Here is a 21,248-nt window from a genome sequence, read left to right on the forward strand (position 1 = left end):
TTTTTTTTTTGAGACGGAGTCTCGCTCTGTAGCCCAGGCTGGAGTGCAGTGGCCGGATCTCAGCTCACTGCAAGCTCCGCCTCCCGGGTTCACGCCATTCTCCTGCCTCAGCCTCCCGAGTAGCTGGGACTACAGGCGCCCGCCACCTTGCCCGGCTAGTTTTTCGTATTTTTTAGTAGAGACGGGGTTTCACCGTGTTAGCCAGGATGGTCTTGATCTTGTGACCTCGTGATCCGCCCGTCTCGGCCTCCCAAAGTGCTGGGATTACAGGCTTGAGCCACCGCGCCCGGCCTTTTTTTTTTTTTTTGAGACGGAGTCCCGCTCTGTGGGCCAGGCTGGAGTGCAGTGGCGCGATCTCGGCTCACCGCAAGCTCCGCCTCCCGGGTTCACGCCATTCTCCTGCCTCAGCCTCCCGAGTAGCTGGGACTACAGGCGCCCGGCACCACGCCCGGCTAGTTTTTTGTATTTTCAGTAGAGACGGGGTTTCACCGTGTTAGCCAGGAGGGTCTCCATCTCCTGGCCTCGTGATCCGCCCACCTTGGCCTCCCAAAGTGCTGGGATTACAGGCGCGAGCCATGGCGCCCGGCCACCATCTGAATTTTTTTAGAATTTTTTTTTCTTTTTTTTTGAGATGGAGTTTTGTTCTTGTGGTCCAGGCTGGAGTGCAGCGGTACAATCATGGCTCACTGCAACCTCCGCCTCCCGGGTTCAAGCAATTCTCCTGCCTCACCTCCCAAGTAGCTGGGATTACAAGGCATGCGCCACCACGCCTGGCTAATTTTTGTATTTTTAGTAGAGACAGGATTTTACCACTTTGGCCAGGCTGGTCTTAAACTCCTGACCTCAGGTGATCCGCCCGCCTTGGCCCCTCCAAGTGCTGGGATTACAGGTGTGAGCCACCGCGCCTGGCCATACTTGAACATCTTATCTGAAACCAGCAGTAGATCTGGAGAAGATCAATCATTTTATCCTGTCCTCTCATTACCCTATTCCAAGATTCAAATTCCGAAAAGTAATCTATTCAATTGATCTAGCTTGGGTCACATGTTTTATATGAAAGGAACTCCAGACAGGTAACAATGGTAACTAGCCTGCTTGCAAATTACTCTCAAATGATTTAGGGAGAAGAAATGCACACACACAGGAGAGAGAGTACAGGTGAGCAAATGTGGCAAAATATGATCAATTAGTACATTTAGGTTTAGGGTACATAGGTTTGTTTTTTGGGGGTTTTTTTGGTTTTGTTTTGTTTTGTTTTGTTTTTTTGAGGTGGAGTCTCACACTGTCGCCCAGACTGGGGTGCAGTGGTGCGATCTCTGCTCACTGCAACATCTGCCTCCCAGGTTTAAGTGATTCTCCTGCCTCAGCCTCCCGAGTAGCTGGGATTACAGGTGCCTGCCACCAGGCCCGGCTAATTTTTTGTATTTTTAGTAGAGACGGGGTTTCACTATGTTGGCCAGGCTGGTCTTGAACTCCTGACCTTGTGATCCACCCGCCTCGGCCTCCCAAAGTGCTGGGATTACAGACATGAGCCACCTTGCCCAGCCTTTGTTTTTATTTTTTGAGATGGAATCTCGCTCTGTCACCCAGGCTGGAGTGTAATGGCACAATCTCGGCTCACTGCAACCTCTGCCTCCTGAGTTCAAGTGATTCTCTTGCCTCAGACTCCCAAGTAGCTGGGATTACAGGCGTGCACCACCACGCCAGGCAAATTTTGTTTTTAGTAGAGACGGGGTTTCACCATGTTGGCCAGGCTGGTCTCAAACTCCTGACCTGAAGCAATCCGCCCGCCTCAGCCTCTGAAAGTGCTGGGATTACAGAAGTGAGACGCCGTGCCTGGCTGATTTTTTTTTTTTTGAGACAGGGTCTCACTCTGCCACCCAAGCTGTAGTGCAGTGGCATGATCACGGCTCACTGCAGCCTGGACCTTTTGGGCTCAAGTCATTTTCCTGCCTCAGTTTCTGTCCCTACCGCTGTCTCCCACATTCTCCCCTCTTTCATTGTGTGAGATATAGCGAGATACCCTAGTGGTTAAGAGTGTGGGCTTTCCAGGAGTTCAAGACCAGCCTGGGCAACAAAGTGAGACCCCTATCTCTACAAAATTAGAAAAATGATGGCCAGGCGCAGTGGCTCTGCCTGTAATCCCAGCACTTTGGGAGGGCCAGGTGGGCAGATCACTCGATCTCAGGAGTTTGAGACCAGCCTAGGCAACATGGCAAAACCCTGCCTCTACCAAAAAAAAAAGCAATTAGCCGGGTGTAGTGGCATGCGCCTGTAGTCTCCCAGCTACTCAAGAAGCTGAGGCGGGAGGATCACCTGAGCCGAGGAGGTTAAGGCTTCAGTGAGCTGAGATCGCGGGGCTCACTGTCTCAAAAATACATACATACATACATACATACATACATACATAAATTAACCAAGTATGGTGGTGTGCACCTGTAGTCCCAGCTACTGGAAGGCTGAAGCAGGAGGCTCACTAGAGCCCAGGAGGTCAAGGTGATTATACTCCACCCTGGAGTCTAAAAAAAAGAGAGAAAAAAGAAAATGTGGGCTTTGACACTCACTACCTAACCTGCTAAGCTGGTTCTGCTACTTACAAAGCTGTGTGATAGTGGATGGTTACTTGAACTTTCTGTGCCTCCATTTCCTAAAGTGAGAACACTGATAATGATAATAATAACAACAACAATAATGCTTATGTCATAGGGTATTAGGATTAAATAGAACAAGATAGTGAAAGCTCTAAAAGCAGTGTCAAGCACAGAGCACTCAAATGTTAATAATGATAATGTATAGCAGTTCCAAACTTGCTTTGTAGGGGTTAATATCCAAGGGTTAGTAACAATGTTCTCCTCCCTCACCCCACACCACATTTTGCTTCATTATAGTAATTACAGTGTGAAATTTCCCTGCAAGTGAAAATAGATTCCTTGGGTAGAAGCCTAAACCCTGCACATGCCTAAAACTCTGTTTCGAAATACCTAATCTGAAAACGAGCTGGCACAGCCCCAAGCTCCACCCTCAGACTGTACTCTGAACCATTTTCTCCCTGGGAAGGACACACAAATGAGGGGGAAAGAGCAGAAGAGAGAGATCAAAAAATGCAATTTAGGGTAAACAAATACTTGACTTCTTGTTTTGCTTAAAAGAGGAGAAAAACACCCCTGAGAAGAATCATATTTAAGGCAAATTTTTGGTGGCAAAGAGCAGCCTGAGCTTTACAACTCAGAGTCGCCTTGTTCGTGCCTCTTCCTTTAAACTCAAATCAGGGTTTGGCGACCTGTGATTTTTGTGCCAGAGATGACACATGAGCCCGTTGGAATTGGCACCTGGCCTGACTGCAACAGACTTGTCCTGCTCCACAACCTGCAAATGACTCTGCAGCTGGAAGAATTTGAAGCCCAGCTCATTTTTGTTTTGTTTTTTCTTTCTAGACTTACATATTAAACATATTTGCTTTGGAAGAAAAAATCATTTGCTATCAAATGCTTTAAAAGCACCCATTGTAAGAGGGCTAAAATAAAAATAAGCGCTATGCTCATGTTGGCAGCACTTACACTAAAATTGAAACAATACAGAGAAGATTAGCATGGTCCCTGCACAAGAATGACACGCAAATTCTGTAAAGCATTCCAGTTTTGGGGTTTTGTTTGTTTGTTTGTTTGTTTTTTGAGACGGAGTTTCGCTCTTGTTGCCCAGGCCAGAGTACAATGGCGCCATCTCGGCTCACTGCAACCTCTGCCTCCTGGGTTCAAGCCATTCTCCTGCCTCAGCCTCCCAAGTAGCTGGGATTACAGCCGCCCGCCACCATGCCTAGCTAATTTTTTGTATTTTTAATGGAGATGGGATTTCATCATGTTGGCCAGGCTGGTCTTGAAATCCTGACCTCAGGTTATCCGCCTGCCTCAGCCTCCCAAAATGCTGGGATTACAGGCGTGAGCCACCGCGCCCAACCCCAGTGTTTTTGTTTTGTTTTGTTTTGATTTTTTAAGTGTTAACAACCATGTAGAGAAATTGAACCATTTGTACACTGTTGGTGGGACTGTAAAATGGTACGCCATTTTGGAAAATTATTGGGCAGTTCTCCAAAGTGTTAAACAAACAATTGCCATATGACCCATCAATTATACCCCTAAGTATATACCCAAGAGAATTGAAAACATATGTCCATACAAAATCCTGCACAGTAACATCCTTAACAGGTTTGCAATGTAACTGATTGATAATAGCCACAGGGTTTTCATTTTTATTTTTTTAAAGCTAGAATCTTAACTTACCTTATACATTCACCCCTGGCATAGATACTGTTTGCATGCTGCAACATGTCTCCTCCTTCCATGTTCCTACTCTGTAAGTACTAAATCATTGGAAGAGGGTTTAGCCTCTCAAATAAGCTTACTGTCATCACTTTAAAACACTATTTCTTTTTTTTTTTTTTTGACAGAATTTCACTCTGGTCACCCAGGCTGGAATGCCATGGCGCAGTCTTGGCTCACTGCAACCTCCATCTCCCGGGTTCAAGCAATTCTCCTGCCTCAGCCTCCCAAGCAGCTGAAATTACAGGCACCCACCACCATGCCCGGCTAATTTTTGTATTTTTAGTAGAGATGGGGTTCCACCATGTTGGCCAGGTTAGTCTTGAACTCCTGACCTCTGGTGATCTGCCCGCCTCGGCCTCCCAAAGTGCTGGGATTGCAGGCGTGAGCCACCGCACCAGCCCTCCAAATTCATGTTTTAAAAAAGGAAGTGTTTTATTCCAGAGCTGGAATCAGCCAACCTCTATATGATGGGATACCATGAGTCAGCCAACCTCTATATGATGGGATACCATGAGTCAGCCAAACTCTATATGATGGGATACTATGAGTCAGCCAAACTCTATATGATGGCATACCATGAGTCAGCCAAACTCTATATGATGGGATACCATGTAGCCAGTGAAACATTATGAAGCTGCTTAACAGTCAGCAGTTAAAAAAGATCTCCTGGCCGGGCGCGGTGGCTCAAGCCTGTAATCCCAGCACTTTGGGAGGCCGAGACGGGTGGATCACGAGGTCAGGAGATCGAGACCATCCTGGCTAACCTGGTGAAACTCCGTCTCTACTAAAAAGTACAAAAAACCAGCCGGGCGAGGTGGCGGGCGCCTGTAGTCTCAGCTACTCGGGAGGCTGAGGCAGGAGAATGGCGTAAACCCGGGAGGCGGAGCTTGTAGTGAGCTGAGATCTCTGGCCACTGCACTCCAGCCTGGGCGACAGAGCGAGACTCCGTCTCAAAAAAAAAAAAAAAAAAAAAAGATCTCCTAGGCCGGGCGCGGGGGCTCAAGCCTGTAATCCCAGCACTTTGGGAGGCCGAGGCGGGTGGATCACGAGGTCAGAAGATCGAGACCATCCCTGGCTAACATGGTGAAACCCCGTTTCTACTAAAAATACAAAAAACTAGCCGGGCGTGGTGGCAGGCGCCTGTAGTCCCAGCTACTCGGAGGCTGAGGCAGGAGAATGGCATGAACCCAGGAGGCAGAGCTTGCAGTGAGCCGAGATCGTGCCACTGCACCCCAGCCTGGGCGACACAGTGAGACTCCGTCTCAAAAAAAAAAAAAAAAAGATCTCCCAAATACTTTACTTTTTAAAAAAGTTGTGGATACATTGTAGGTGTCTATATCAATGGAATACATAGGATGTTTTGTTACAGGCATGCAATGTGAAATAAGCACATCACAGAGAATGGGGTCCAGACATTTTAAGTTTAAAAAAAAAAAAAAGGTAAAGCAGTGTGTACAACGGGCCTTTCTTTGTGTTACAAAAATATATATATATAGGCCAGACACAGTGGCTCACACCTGTAATCACAGCACTTTGGGAGGCCGAGGCAGGCGGATCACCTGAGATCAGGAGTTCGAGATCAAAACTTAGCCTGCCATCTTAAAAAAAAAAAAAAAAAAAAGGCCAGGCACAGTGGCTCACACCTGTAATCCCAGCACTTTGGGAGGCCAAAGTGGGTGGATCACGAGGTCAGGGGATCAAGACCATCCTTACTAACACAGTGAAACCCCATCTCTATTAAAAATACAAAAAAGGCCGGGCACGGTGGCTCAAGCCTGTAGTCCCAGCACTTTGGGAGGCCGAGACGGGCGGATCACGAGGTCAGGAGATCGAGACCATCCTGGCTAACATGGTGAAACCCCGTCTCTACTAAAAAATACAAAAAACTAGCCGGGCGCGGTGGCGGGCGCCTGTAGTCCCAGCTACTCGGGAGGCTGAGGCAGGAGAAAGGCGGGAACCCGGGAGGCGGAGCTTGCAGTGAGCCGAGATCCGGCCACTGCACTCCAGTCTGGGTGACAGAGCAAGACTCCGTCTCAAAAAAAAAAAAAAAAAAAAAATTAGCAGGGCGTGGTGGCGGGCGCCTATAGTCACAGCTCTTTTGGAGGCTGAGGCAGGAGAATGGTGTGAACCTGGAAGGTAGAGCTTGCAGTGAGCTGAGATGGCGCCACTGCACTCCAGCCTGGGCAACAAGAGCAAAACTCCATCTCAAAAAAAAGAAAGAAATACAAGTGTCAATACTGAATCACAATGTGAAATATATTTGTTGCTGTCTGTGATTCAGTCAAAGGCTTGAAGACACTGAGCTAGGAGGGTGAGTCTTTGGCCCCCACATTCTTTTTCATGACCTCAAACCTCTGGGCCAGGCTTGGTATATAGATCTGCGATCCCAATTCCTCTCAAGGGTAAAGTCAAGAGAGAAGTACTGCCAGTGGGAAGGCCATGGCTTCTGAGGTGTCTTTTCTGAGGAACTGACTTAACCCTTGCCTTTTCCTAGAGACAGATAAATGTGAGGAGTTGCCATTCTTCAGCAAATATCTTCCCACCTTGGCTTAGGAGCTATTACATTTTCTCTCTCTCTCTCTTTTTTTTTTTTTTTTTTTTTTTTGAGATGGAGTTTTGCTCTTGTTGTCCAGGAGGGAGTGCAATGACACAATCTCAGCTTACCGCAACCTCTGCCTCCCGGGTTCAAGCAATTCTCCTGCCTCAGCCTCCCGAGTAACTGGGATTACAGGCGTCCACCACCACGCCCGGCTAATTTTGTATTTTCAGTAGAGACGGGGTTTCTCCATGTTGGTCAGGCTGGGCTCAAACTCCTGACCTCAGGTGATCCACCCGCCTTGGCCTCCCAAAGTGCTGGGATTACAGGAGTGAGCCACCACTCCCAGCCCATTTTCTTTTTCTTTGACAGAGTCTTGCCCTGTCACCCAGACTGGAGTGCAGTGTTACGCAATCTCGGCTCACTGTAACCTCCGTCTCCCAGGTTCAAGTGATTCTCATGCCTCAGCCTCCCGAGTAGCTGGGATTAAAGGCGTGTACCAGTATACATGGTTAATTTTTGTTTCACCATGTTTGCCAGGCTGGTAAGGAACTACTGACCTCAGGTGATCTGCCTGCCTCAGCCTCCCAAAATGCTGGGATTACAGGCATGAGCCACCATGCCCAGCCAACATTTTCTTTCCTTTCCTCCTCTTTTCCTCTTTCCTTTCTTTTTTCCTCCTTTCTTTTATTTTATATTATTTATTAATTTTTTATTTTTATTTTTTTGAGACAGAATCTCAGTTTGTCACCCAGGCTGGAGTGCAGTGGTACAATCTTGACTCACTACAACCTCCACCTCCCAGGCTCAAGCGATTCTCCTGCCTCAGCCTCCCGAGTAACTGGGATTACAGGCACATGCCACCATACCCAGCTAATTTTTGTATTTTTAGTAGAGATGGGGTTTCACCATGTTGCCCAGGCTGGTCTTGAACTCCTAACCTCAGGTGATCCACCCGCCTCAGCCTCCCAAAGTACTGGGATTACAGGCGTGAGCCACCACGCCTGGCCCTTTTTTTATTGTATTAGAGACAAGGTCTCGCTCCATCACCCAGGCTGGAGTACAGTGGTACAATCATAGCTCACTGCAGCTCAAACTATTCCACTGCTTCTCAGGCTCCTGAGTAGCTGAGACTACAGGTGCATACCACCACGCAGAGCTAATTTTTAAAATTGTTTGTAGGGACAAGATCTCACTATGTTGCTCAGGCTGGTCTTGAACTCTTGGCCTGAAGTGATCCTTCCACCTTGGCCTCCCAAACTGCTGCTCACACTTTGATTACAGGCGTCAGCCACTGCACCCAGCCTCTTCATTTAATTTTAACTTCTACAAAGGAAATGAGATATAAGTCCCTCAGCCACTCACTTCCTCTTCCAGAGGAGCCACCATTGCCAGTTTCTTAGGTATTATTTAAGAGATGCATTTACAAATAAACACACACACACACACACACACACACACACACATATATTTATATATATTCTTTTTTTTTTTTTTTCCTGAGATGGAGTCTCCCTCTGTCACCCAGGCTAGAGTACAGTGGCGTGATCTCGGCTCACTGTAATCTCTGCCTCCCGGGTTCAAGCAATTCTCCTGACTCAACCTCCCAAGTAGCTGGGATTACAGGCGTGTACCACCACGCCCAGCTAATTTTTTGTATTTTCAGTAGAGATGGGCTTTCACCATGTTGGCCAAGCTGGTCTTGAACTCCTGACCTCAAGTGATCCACCTGCCTCGGCCTCCCAAAGTGTCAGGATTACAGGCATGAGCCACTGCGTCTGGCCTATATATATACATTTTTGTAACACAAAAAAAGGCCCATTATACACACTGCTTTACCTCTTTTTTTTTTTTTTTTTTAACTTAAAGTATCCGGACCCCATTCTCCATGATGTGCTTATTTCACATTGCATGCCTATAATGACATCCTATGTACCCCATTGATATATACACCTACAATGTATCCACAACTTTTTTAAAAAGTAAAAGTATCTGGGATCTTTTTTAACTGCTGAGTGTTAAGCAGCTTCATAATGTTTCACTGGTTACATGGTATCCCATCATATAGAGTTTGGGGGGCATTTAAAGGTTGGCTGACTCCATCCCTGGAATAAAACACTTCCTTTTTTAAAAAATGAATTTGGGGGTTAGGTGCGGTGGCTCACGCCTGTAATCCCAGACTTAGGAAGGCCGAGGCAGGTGGATCACCTGAGGTCAAGAGTTTGAGACCAGCCTGACCAACATGGTGGAACCCCTGTCTCTACTAAAAATATAAAAATTAGCCAGGCGTGGTGGCAGGTGTCTGTAATTTCAGCTACTTGGGAGGCTGAAGCAGGAGAATTGCTTGAACCCCGGGAGGCAGAGGTTGCAGTGAGCCAAGACCATGCCATTGCACTCCAGCCTGGGCAACAAGAGCAAAACTCCGTCTCAAAAAAAAAAAAAAAAAAAAAGAAATAGTGTTTTAAAGTGATGACAGTAATCATTATTCCAATGATTTAGTGTTTACAGAGTAGGAACATGGAAGGAGGAGACATGTTGGGGCATGAAAACAGTATCTATGCCGGGGTGAATGTATAAGACAAGTTAAGATTCTAACTTTAAAAAAATAAAAATAGGCCAGGTGTGGTGGCTTACACCTGTAATCCCAGCACTTTGGGAGGCCGAGGCAGGTGGATCACCTGAGGTCGGGAGTTCAAGACCAGCCTGACCAACATGGAGAAACCCCGTCTCTACTAAAAATACAAAATTAGCCAGGGTGGTGGCGCATGCCTGTAATCCCAGCTACTCCGGAGGCTGAGGCAGAATTGCTTGAACTCGAGAGGTAGAGGTTGTGGTGAGCCGAGATCACGCCATTGCACGGCAGCCTAGGCAAAAAGAGGGAAACTCCGTTTCAAAATATATATATATATAAATATATATTATATATATATAAAACCTTCTGGGTTGATCAATCAACTACATTGCAAACCTGTTAAGGATGTTACTGTACACGTCAGTCATGATGTCTGCCCCACTTACCCACAGACCCTTCTAAAGACAGGGCAAAAGTCACCTTCTTTGGTACCATGTGACTGGCAACTTCTGCTCACACCACAGCTGATTGAGTCAGACATGGGCATCAGCCCCAGGGGCAGCCAATGCATGGGCAGGGCAAGTGATTTATGAGATGGCTGGACCCAGAATATCTGGCCCAACAGGAACCAGGTTGACCTGTGAGATGGCCACTTGGGATGAATTTAAATTAGAAACTCTAGAGTAAATCAGCTAGTTAACAAAAGGATTTGAAGCTGAAGGGATAAAAGATATATAAGATAGGAGGGAGTAGGGTGGGAAATGAAAGAACAGAAACTGAATTTTCAGAGCTAGGAGGTAGAGAAAATATACTAAAAAAAGCTCAAAGGTGGTCAATTTCCAGCAATACAGCAGATTAGATAGCCTGAAACACTTAACCCCACCCGCAAAAACATCTGGAAATTCTGAGTAAAAGATAACAAGTACTCTTTTACACGAATCACAGGGTTCACAGGAAAGTAAGGGAAATCCCCCATGTCAAAAAACAAGAATGGAACTGAAACCCAACTGGCAGTGTGAACTGATACTATACCAGGGGAGGAGGTGTCACGGGTCTCAGAAAGCAAAGACCTCTGATTGAAATACAAATACAAGAGCAGGAAATCAGGCCTTGGGGCTCATATAATCCGAAATTACAGCACAGAAACCATCCTCCTGGAGCTAGGAGTCAATCCACCAAGCAAAGGTGTAGCTTCAGATAATAGCATGTTTGCACAAAAGCCATCGAAAGATGAGCTAATAATTATTAAAGATACAAAAGAAGGTACCAAAATATGCAAACAGAATAATATTATCAAAAAAAAAAAAAGAAGAAGCAGGTTTGATAAAGAACCACGCAGAGGGCGGGGCGCTGTGGCTCACTCCTGTAATCCCAGCACTTTGGGAGGCTGAGGCGGGCAGATCACGTGGTCAGAAGATCAAGACCATCCTGGCTAACACAGTGAAACCCCGTCTCCACTAAAAATACAAAAAATTAGCTGGGCGTGGTAGCAGGTGCCTGTAGTTCCAGCTACTCGGGAGACTGAGCCAGGAGAATGGCCTGAACCCGGGAGGCAGAGCTTGCAGTGAGCCAAGATCGCGCCACTGCACTCCCCAGCCTGGGCAACAGAGCGAGACTCTGTCCACGCCGAACAGAGGCCGAAGGAAGCTGGGAAGAGGGAGGAAAGCAAACAAGAAGACCCCTGGAGAAACAAAAATAGAGAAAGTAACTGAGTTCCATTAAGGGCGGAGCTTTAATTTTGCTGAAGGTAGAGTGAAGTGCTGCAACCTTGCTATCAAGGCAACAGAGCTCCGGGAACCACCTTAGAGTCCCCAGCAAGCCTTTTTCTTTTTCTTTTTTTTTTTTTTTTTTAACTGAGTCTCATTCTGTTGCCCAGGCTGGAGTGCAGTGGCACGGTCTCGGCTCACTGCAACCACCGCCTCCTGAGTTCAAGCGATCCTTCTGCCTCAGTCTCAGCCTCCCAAAGTGATGAGATTACAGTACAGGTGTGAGCCACCACACCTGGCCAAGCCTTCTTCCTCACTTGTCTGTTTGACTAGTACTTACTGAATGATGTGTTTATTTCCAATTGCTGCTGTAACAAATCACCATAAATTTAGCAACTTAAAACAATGCAAATTTACAGTACTGGGTTGGGCAAAAGTCTGAACTGGCTCTTTTTTTTTTTTTTTTTTTTAATTGGAGACAGGGTTTTCCTCTGTTCCAGGTTAGAGTGCAGTGGTGCAATCATGGACCACTATAACCTTGAACTCCAAGCGATCTTCTCACCTCAGCCTCCTGTGTAGTTAGGACTACAGGCACATGTCACCAAACCTGGTTAATTTTGCTTCTTATTTTTTGTAGAGAGGAGATCTCATCCAGGCTGGTCTCAAACTACTGGGCTCAAGCAGTCCTCCCGCCTCAGACTCCCAAAGTGCTGGGATTATAGGCATGAGCCACTTAGCTCTCCCAAAGTGCTGGGATTATAGGCTTGAGGTACTTTGGTAAATGCAATCGAAGAAATAAAACAGGGTGGTGTAAGAGAGACTAGGTGCTGGTGGGGCTACTGTAGCATATCAGGTCAGGCTCTTGAGCATTTGAGGTGACAAATAAATTATGAGACGATGGTAACCCTCCAAATGTCTGAAGAAGGCCAGGTGAGGTGGCTCACACCTGTGATCTCAGTACTTTGGGAGGCTGAGGTAGAAGGATCACCTGAGCCTAGGAGTTCCAGACCAGCCTGGGCAATATAGCAAGATCCCATCTAAAAATGACCTATAATGGCCGGGCGCAGTGGCTCCTGCCTGTAATCCCAGCTCTTTGGGAGGCCGAGGCAGGCAAATCACCTGAGGTCAGGAATTCGAGACCAGCCTGACCAACAAGGTGACCCCATCTCTACTAAAAATACAAAAAATTAGCCAGACACAGAGGCGTATGCCTGTAGTCTCAGCTACTCGGGAGGCTGAGGCAGGAGAATCACTTGAGCCCTGGAGGTGGAGGTTGCAGTGAGCCAAGATTGAGCCACTGCACTCCAGCCTGGGTGACAGAGCGAGACTCAGTCTCAAAAAATAATAATAATAAATATAAAATAAAATATAAAAATGACTTATGAGAACCAAAAGGGGTTGGGTACAGTGGCTCACACCTGTAGTCCCAACATTTTGGGAGGCCAAGTCAGGCGGATCAGTTGAGCCCAGCAGTTGGAGACTAGCCTGGGCAACATGGCAAAACCCTGTCTCTACTAAAATACAAAAAATTAACCAGGTGTGTTGGTGCACACCTGTAGTCCCAGTTACTCAGGAGGCTGAGGAGGGAGGATCACTTGAGCCTGGGAAGCAGAGGTTGCAGTGAGCCGAGATCGTGCCACTGCACTCCAGCCTGGGCAACAGAGTGATATACTGTCTGAAAAAAAAAAAAAAAAAAAAATCAAGGAGATCAAATGTCAATTGCCCCATAGAGATAAATCACAAAGAATAGATGAACATGCCAGGCATGGTGGCTCACACCTGTAATCCCAGCACTTTGGGAGGCCAAGGCAGGCAGATCACGAGGTCAGGGGATCAAGACCATCTTGGTCAACATGGTGAAACCCGGTCTCTACTAAAAATACAAAAAAAATTAGCTGGGCATGGTGGCACACGCCTGTAGTCCCAGCTAATTGGGAGGCTGAGGCAGGAGAATTGCTTGAACTCAGGAGGCAGAGGTTGCAGTGAGCCGAGATCATGGCACTGCACTGCAGCCAAGGGACAGAGCAAGACTCCATCTCAAAATAAATGAATAAATACATAAATAAAATAAAAACTAATTTCTTTCTCTTTTTTTCCTTATTTATTATTACTTTTTTTTCTAGAAACATGGTCTCACTCTGTAGCCTAGTCTGGAGTGCAGTGGTGCAATCATAGCCCACTGTAACCTCAAATTCCTGGGTTCAAGGAACTCTCCAGCCTCAGCCTCTTGAGTAGCTAGGACTACAGGCATGTGTCACCATGCCTGACTCAGGACTCATTTATTGAATGACACTATGTATCAGACCTGTCCCAAGCACATGCCAATGCAGTTCCTATTATGAAAGCTTACAGTCCAGACTTGACAAATTCCCAAATGACTACCCTGGAAAATTTCAACCCCTATCCTGGGCCTGTTTCTACATTTGTGAAATGAGCAATTTAAACTCATTATTTCCCCAAGTATAGGTAAGATTATTTTTGGTAAAATATTTGGGCACCATTAAAAAGCACTGTGGAAAATAATCTCTTTTTCATTTTTTTTTAATAGAGATGGGGGGTCTCACGATGTTGCCCAGGCTAGTCTCAAATTCCTGGCCTCAAGTGATCCTCCCATCCCAGCCTCCCAAAGTGCTGGGATTATAGCCGTGAGCCACCACACCCAGCCAGTCACCTCTCTTTCTCTTTTTCTTTTTTTTTTTTTTTTTGATGGAGTTTGGCTCCCGTTGCCCAGGCTGGAGTGCAATGGTGCAATCTTGGCTCACTGCAACCTCTGCTTCTTGGGTTCAAGCAATTACCCTGCCTCAGCCTCCTGAGTAGCTGGGATTACAGGCACCACCACCACCCCTGGCTAATTTTTTGTATTTTTGGTAGAGATGGGGTTTCATCATGTTGGCCAGGCTGGTCTTGAACTCCTGACCTCAGGTGATCCACCCATCTCAGCCTCCTAAAGTGCTGGGATTACAGGCTTGAGCCACCACGCCCGGCCTCAGTCACCCCTTTTTCAATCCTCTTCTAATTTTACCTCTAGTAGGAATCTCAATGTGGTGCAATCTCCTTTTTTGTTTTTGATTTTTTTTGAGTCAGGGTCTCACTCTGTTGCCCAGGCTGGAGTGCAGTGGCACAATCATGGCTCACTACAGCCTTGACCTCCTAGGTTCAAGTGATCTTCCCACCTCAGCTTCCTGAGGCAGGTGCCATTACACCCTGCTAATTTTTTTTTTTTTTCTTTTTCTAGAGACAAGGGCCTCCCTATGTTGCCCAGGCTTGTCTCAAACTCTGGCCTCAAAATATTCTCCTACCTCAGTCTCCCAAAGTGCTGGAATTACAGGCATGAGCCACCACCTCCAGCCCAATCTCCTTTTTGACAGAGGACAAGCAGATCTGGACCCTAAAGCCTGTACAGGCAAGAGTCTCTAGCCAGCATATAATTACATTGTGTTGTTTCACTGTCTTTATTTTTACTTCTAGCTCCCATTTATGGCAAGAGGTATAGGTTTTCTGCTTATGTATTGATACAACGTTTCCTTTTGAAATAAAATTTATATAGCTAAAAATAAGTGAACCAATGCAAGAAAAATGCTAAGTAAATAACATAGATGGTACAGATATAAAAATGCAAAATAATATAGATGATATGGCAAAACTCATAAAGATAGAACAGGAACAACTCAAGTTAGGCAAACTGAGATCTATTTCACTCAGCCCATTTTGCAGGCATGAAACCTAAGGCCCAGAGCAGGTAATAAAATCTCAGCATTATCTCACTGACTCCGACATGGCAAGGAAATTGCAGAGGATGGGTATGCAGTCAGAATTCGTTAGACAGTCATGAATTTCAGGAGGTTCCAAGCCAGCAAGCAGGTCTGCCGGTCAGGTATGCAGATCCTGAATCTACCAGTGATTGTATTGCATCTTCCTTTCCACCTTGTCCCCACTGGACAAGATTCATTCATTCAACAAATACTTATGCTCCCTGCAGCAGTACATATACTAAAATTGGAATAACACAAAGAAGATTAGCATGGCCCCTGTGCAAGGATGACATGCAAATTCATGAAGTGTTTCATATTAAAAGAGAAAAAAAAACAGCCAGGCACAGTGGCTCATGCCTATAATCCCAGCATTTTGGGAGACCAAGGCAGGAGGATCATTTGAGTCCAGAAGTTCGAGACCAGCCTGGACAACATGGTAAAGCCCCATCTCTATAAAAAATACAAAAATAAGCTGGGAGGCCGTGTGCAGTGGCTCATGCCTGTAATCCCAGCACTTTGGGAGGCTGAGGCGGGTGGATCACCTAAGGTCAGGAGTTCGACACCAGCCTGGCCAGCATGGTGTAAACAATAGTTAGCTGGTCATGGTGGCATGTGCCTGTAGTCCCAGCTACTCTTGAGGCTGAGGCACAAGAATCACTTGAACCCAAGAGGCAGAGGTTGCGGTGAGCTGAGATCGTGCTACTGCACTCCAGCCTGGGAGATAGAGCAACAGACTCAGTCTCAAAAAAAAAAAAAAAAAAAAATTAGCTGGGCATGGTGGCACGTGCCTATAGTCCTGGCTACTCAGGAGACTGAGGCTGGAGGAACACTTCAACCCAGGAGTTCCAGGCTGCAGTGAGCCGTGATAGCGCCACTGAACTCCAGCCTGGGCGACAGAACAAGACCCTATCTTAAAAAAAAAAAAAAAAAATATATATATATATATATATATATATACACACACACACACACACACAAATTAGCTGGACTTGGTGGCGGATGCCTACAATCCCAGCTACTGGGGAGGTTGAGGCAGGAGAATCACCTGAACCTGGGGTCGGGGTTGCAGTGAGCCGAGTTTGCGCCACAGCACTCCAGCTCGGGCAACAGAGCGAGACTCTCTCTCCGGAAAAAAAAAATAAAATAAAATCCCAAACAAATATTTGTTGACATCCTGCCATTTACCAGGCACTGTGCTAATTCTTAGGAATGTAATGGTGAGACACAAAGAGTAACAGTCTCTCCTCTCAGGACTTTGTAATCCAGTGGGGACAGGGACAGAAAATCAGTTAACACATACACGAAAGCAAGATAATTACAGATTGTAATCAGTGCTACAAAAAAAAAAAAAAAATAGCTTATGACAGGTACGGAATAACCACATAAGTACTTATTTAACTAGTTAGGCTTGATGGTATTTATTTGTTAATTTACTTTGACCAAGTATAATGTGGTTCAAAATTCAAAAGGTACAAAAGATTTCTGGTAAAAATCTTTTTTCTACTCTTCCCTAGACATCCAGCATCTTTCCCTAGAGACAACAAGAGTTAACCATTTATTGTGTATCCTTTCAGAGGTATTTGAATCATGTACAAGCAGAGGGCTATATACCTCCTGTTTTTTACTTAAATGGTAACATAGAGGCCAGGTGCAGTGGCTTTTGCCTATAATCCCAGTATTTTGGGAGGCTGAGGTGGGAGTTACTGGAAGCCAGAAGTTTGAGACTGGACAACATAGCAAGACTTTGTCTCTACAAAATTTTTAGGCCAGGTGCAGTGGCTCACGCCTGTAAACCCAGCATTTTGGGATGCTGAGGTGGGCTGATTACATGAAGTCAGGAGTTCAAGATCAGCCTGGCCAACATGGCCAGGGCTTGGTGGCTCACAGGCCAGGCTGTAATCCAGCCTGGCCTGTAAGCCCAGCACTTTGGGAAGCCAAGGTGGGTGGATCACTTGAGGTCAGGAGTTCAAGACCAGTCTGGCAAATATGGCAAAACCCCGTCTCCACTAAAAATACAAAAATTAGCTGGCATGGTGACACGTGCCTGTAATTCCAGCTACTTGGGAGGCTGAGGCATGAGAATCGCTTGAACCTGGGAGGCAGAGGTTGCAGTGAGTCGAGATCGCACCACTGCAGTACAGCCTGGGCGACAGACAGAGACTCTGTTTCAAAAAAATATAAATAAAAATGAAAAATAAAAATACCGCGGCTGGGCGTGGTGGCTCACACCTGTAATCCCAGCACTTTGGGAGGCCCAGGCAGGCGGATCACCTGAGATCAGGAGTTCGAGACTAGCCTCAACATGGAGAAACCCTGTCTCTACTAAAAAAATACAAAATTAGCTGGGCATGGTGGTGCATGCCTGTAATCCCAGCTACTTGGGAGGCTGAGGCGGGAGAATTGCTTGAACCTGGGAGGCGGAGGTTGCAGTGAGCCGAGATCGTGCCATTGCACTCCAGCCTGGGCAACAAGAGTGAAACTCCATCTCAAAAAAAAAGAAAAAAAAGGAAAAGGAAAATACAAAAATTAGCCAGGCATGGTAGTGCACGCCTGTAATCCCAGCTACTTGGGAGGCTGAGGCAGGACAATCGCTAGAACCTGGGAGGCAGAGGTTGTGGTGAGCTGAGATCACGCCACTGCTCTCTAGCCTGGGCAACAGAGTAAGACTCCATCTCAAATAAATAAATAAATAAATAAATAGGTAACATGTGTACAATACATACTTCCCACCTTACTTTTTTCACCTACCAGCACATCTTAGACATTTCTTCACTTTCTTTAGGTAAGTGGATAGAAAAGGTAGCCTTTTGTCAAGCACAGAGTTAAGGCTGCGAGTGGGGTACAATCCAGACAATTACAAGTACCAAGAGTTTGACATGCGCAGAAAGAGGAAGACTCCAGTGTACCTGGGCGTGATAAGCAAGGCTCAAGAAGCAACGAGAATGCCAGACAGAGAGGCAGGGTCTGGGCATGCAGGTTCTTGTCAGTCACAAAAGAAGTTTGCCATTTATTCTAATTGCAGTAGCCACCGGATGTGTTTTTAACAGAGTGACACGATCTAACTTGCATTTTCCACTGATAACCCGGTGACTGTGTAGGGAGATGGGTCAAGACTGGGAGAGGATACCAGATGAGAAGTGGCTGTGGTATTCTAGGCCAGAGGGGATATGAGCTTGGGCTAAGATGATGTAGGAGAAAGGATGGGGGTTCAGGGTATATGTTGAAGCTAGACAAGAAAAACTTCAAAACAGATTAGATGTGGAGAGCAAGAGAAAGTAGAGAATTGAGCCCCTGGGAAGTGGATATGGTTAGGGTTTATGGGTGACATCATGTCTGTAACTTGCTTTACGATACTTCAATATAATCAATTTGTCTGTTTTTGTTTTTTGAGAGAGTCTCACTGTCTCACTGTGTCACCCAGGCTGGAGTGCAGTGGCGGGATAATGGCTCTCTCTGGCTCAATCTATCCTCCCACCTCAGTCTCCTAAGTAGCCGGGACTACTGGCACATACCACCACACCTGGCTATTTTTGTATTTTTTGTAGAAACGGGGTTTTGGCCAGGTATGGTGGCTCATGCCTGTCATCCCAGCACTTTTGGAGGCCAAGGCAGGCAGATCGCTTGAGCTCAGAAATTCAACACCAGTCTGGGCAACATAATGAGACTCCATCTCTACTAAAAATACCAAAAAATAGCCAGCATGGTGGTGCACACCTGTGCTCCCAGCTACTCAGGAGGCTGAGGTGGGAGGATTGCTTGAGTCTGGGGGAGAAGCTTGCAGTGAGCTGAGATTGCACCACTGCATTCTAGCTTGGATGACAGAGCAAGATCCTGTCAAAAGAAAAATAAAGGAAAGAAAGGAAAAGGAAGGAAGGAAGGAGAAAGAAAGCAAGAAAGAAAGAGAGAAAAAAGAGAAAAAGGAGGGGAGGGAGGGAAGGAAGGAAAGAGAGAGAGAGAAAGAAGGAAGGAGGGAGGGAAGGAAGGAGAGAGAGAAAGAAGGAAGGAGGGAGGGAAGGAAGGGGGAAGAAGGAAGGAGGAGGAAGGAAGGAGGGAAGGAAGAAAGGAGGGAAAGAAGGAAAGGAAGGAAGAAGAGCTGAGAATTTGTATTTCTTTCTTTTCTTTTTTTTTTTTTTTTTATAATGGGGTTTCACCATGTTGCCCAGGCTGGTCTTGAACTCCTGAGCTCAAGCAATCTGCCAGCTTCAGCCTTCCAAAGTTCAAAGTTTACAGGTGTGAGCCACTGCACCCAGCCTAATCAGTCTGACATTATATAAATGTCAGTTTAAGCCAATGATTTTTTTGGTTTTCTTTTAACATACAGGGTCTCCCTCTGTTGTTGCACAGGCTGAAGCGCAGTGGTGTGATAATAGCTCACTGCAGCCAAATTCCCGGACTCAAGCCGTCGTCCTGCTTCACCCTCCCAAGTAGTTAAGACTGCAGGTGCATGCTACCATGCCTGGCTATTTTTTTTTAATCTTTAGTAGAGATGAGGTCTTGCAGTGTTGTCCAGGCTGGTCTCCAACTCCTGGCCTCAAGGGATCTTCCTGCCTTGGCCTCCCAAAGTGCTGGAATTATCGACACAAATCACAACACCAAGCTCACAGTGATTCTCTAAGTGTTGTCTGTGGACAAGCATCACTTGATTAGATTAGATTAGATTAGGTTAGATTAGGTTAGAAATACAAATTCTTGCCGAGCACTGCAGCTCATGGCTGTAATCCCAGCACTTTGGGAGGCCAAGGCAGGCAGATTACTTGAAGTCAGGAATTCGAGACCAGCCTGGTCAATATGGTGAAACCCCGTATTAAAAAAAAAAAAAAGAAAAGAAAAAAGAAATACAAATTATCGGCTCCTCCCCAGAGCTACTGAATCAGAAATTCTGGAGGTGAAGCCCGCAGCTAGTGTTTTTAAAAAACCCTCCAGGTGATTCTGATGCATGTTCAAGTTTTATAAACTTTGGTTTAATCCATAATTCTGGAGATGGTCGCCGCTAACTGGCTATTAACTGGGCACAGTGGCTCACGCCTGTAATCCCAGCAATTTGGGAGGCTGAGGCTGGCAGATTACGAGGTCAGGAGATCGAGACCATCCTGGCTAACATGGTGAAACCCCGTCTCTACCAAAAATACAAAAAATTAGCTGGGTGTGGTGGTGGGCGCCTGTAGTCCCAGCTACTCGGGAGGCTGAGGCAGGAGCATCACTTGAACCCAGGAGGCAGAGGTTGCAGTGAGCCGAGATCGTGCCACTGCACTCCAGCCTGAGCAACAGAGCGAGACTCCGTCTCAAAAAAGAAAGAAAGAAAGAAAAAAAGAATGTAGAATATGAAGACAATTAACTACCATCTTAACAGTAATGGCCACACCAGCAAACTAAAATAGAAGTAAATTCCAGCATGTTTTGGAGACAGGTAAGAAACAAAGGGAGTGTTCTCAACAATGGAACCTTATCAGAAAAAGGGAAGCAATGCTAGACTTGTCTGGAACAGCCTCTTCTAGGTGTGGTTCCCCAGAGCCCTGGGAAAAAACAGGCCTTATCTTGAAAAGAGGAAGGAATGGATGCAAGGAAGTTTGAAGCAAACAATAGCCGTTCAGGCCTTGTTGGAGAGAACTGAGTTGTGTGCAAAAGTAATAAGGGAAAAAGGTTTTTTAAGCGGAGTTCTGACCACAGAAGGCATGCTGTAGGTGGGGGAAGGAAAAAGTTTGTTTCTAAGAACAGAGAAGACAGAAGAACATATAGGTACAGAGAGACAAGGAGACCAGGATTAGAGTCTGGGGTCACCAACTGAAAGGCACATGTGACCTTCGGCAAGGGATTTCACCTTCACCTTTTAGTATTTCACTATATTCCCACTCTAAGAAGTTAGACTCTCAGCTGCTGTAAATTTAAAAATCATTCCCCAAGGCCTTTCTCTTTCTACCATCTTGGAGCCTGTCTGCTTGACAGGGCTTTTTTTTTTTTTTCTTTTTCTTTTTTTTCTCTTTTCTTTTTTTTTTTTTGAGACGGAGTCTTGCTCTGTCGCCCAGGCTGGAGTGCAGTGGCACGATCTCGGCTCACTGCGACCTCCACCTCCTGGATTCAAGTGAGTCTCCTGCCTCAGCCTCCCGAGTAGCTGGGACCACAGGTGCATACCACCACGCCTAGATAACCTTTTTTGGTGTTTTGTAGAGATAAGATCTCCTTATGTCATATTTAGAGATCCAGGCTGGTCTCTAAATCCTAGGGTCAAGGGATCCTCTCTCCTTGGCCTATCAAAGTGCTGGGATCACTGGTGTGAGACCCCCCATCCAAACAGGACAGGACTTCTTTTTTTTTTTTTTTTTTTTTTTTTTTTTTTGGGGGGGTCCGCCCTCTCCCCCCCGCGGG

The 21,248-nt window shown here is 46.1% G+C and overlaps 2 non-coding genes across 2 annotated transcripts; both read left to right on the top strand.

Moving 5' to 3' along the window:
* The first annotated feature begins 3,534 nt into the window (after nucleotides 1–3,534).
* On the top strand, nucleotides 3,535–3,642 carry LOC112633945. Its single transcript, XR_003121694.1, has one exon. It is a non-coding gene; the product is annotated as a U6 spliceosomal RNA (small nuclear RNA).
* Nucleotides 3,643–15,099: 11,457 nt separating this feature from the next.
* LOC112633950 lies at nucleotides 15,100–15,206 on the top strand. Its single transcript, XR_003121699.1, has one exon. It is a non-coding gene; the product is annotated as a U6 spliceosomal RNA (small nuclear RNA).
* The last annotated feature ends 6,042 nt before the right edge of the window (nucleotides 15,207–21,248 follow it).

Source organism: Theropithecus gelada, chromosome 10 (genome assembly GCF_003255815.1).
Source record: "Theropithecus gelada isolate Dixy chromosome 10, Tgel_1.0, whole genome shotgun sequence".
NCBI lineage: Eukaryota > Metazoa > Chordata > Mammalia > Primates > Cercopithecidae > Theropithecus > Theropithecus gelada.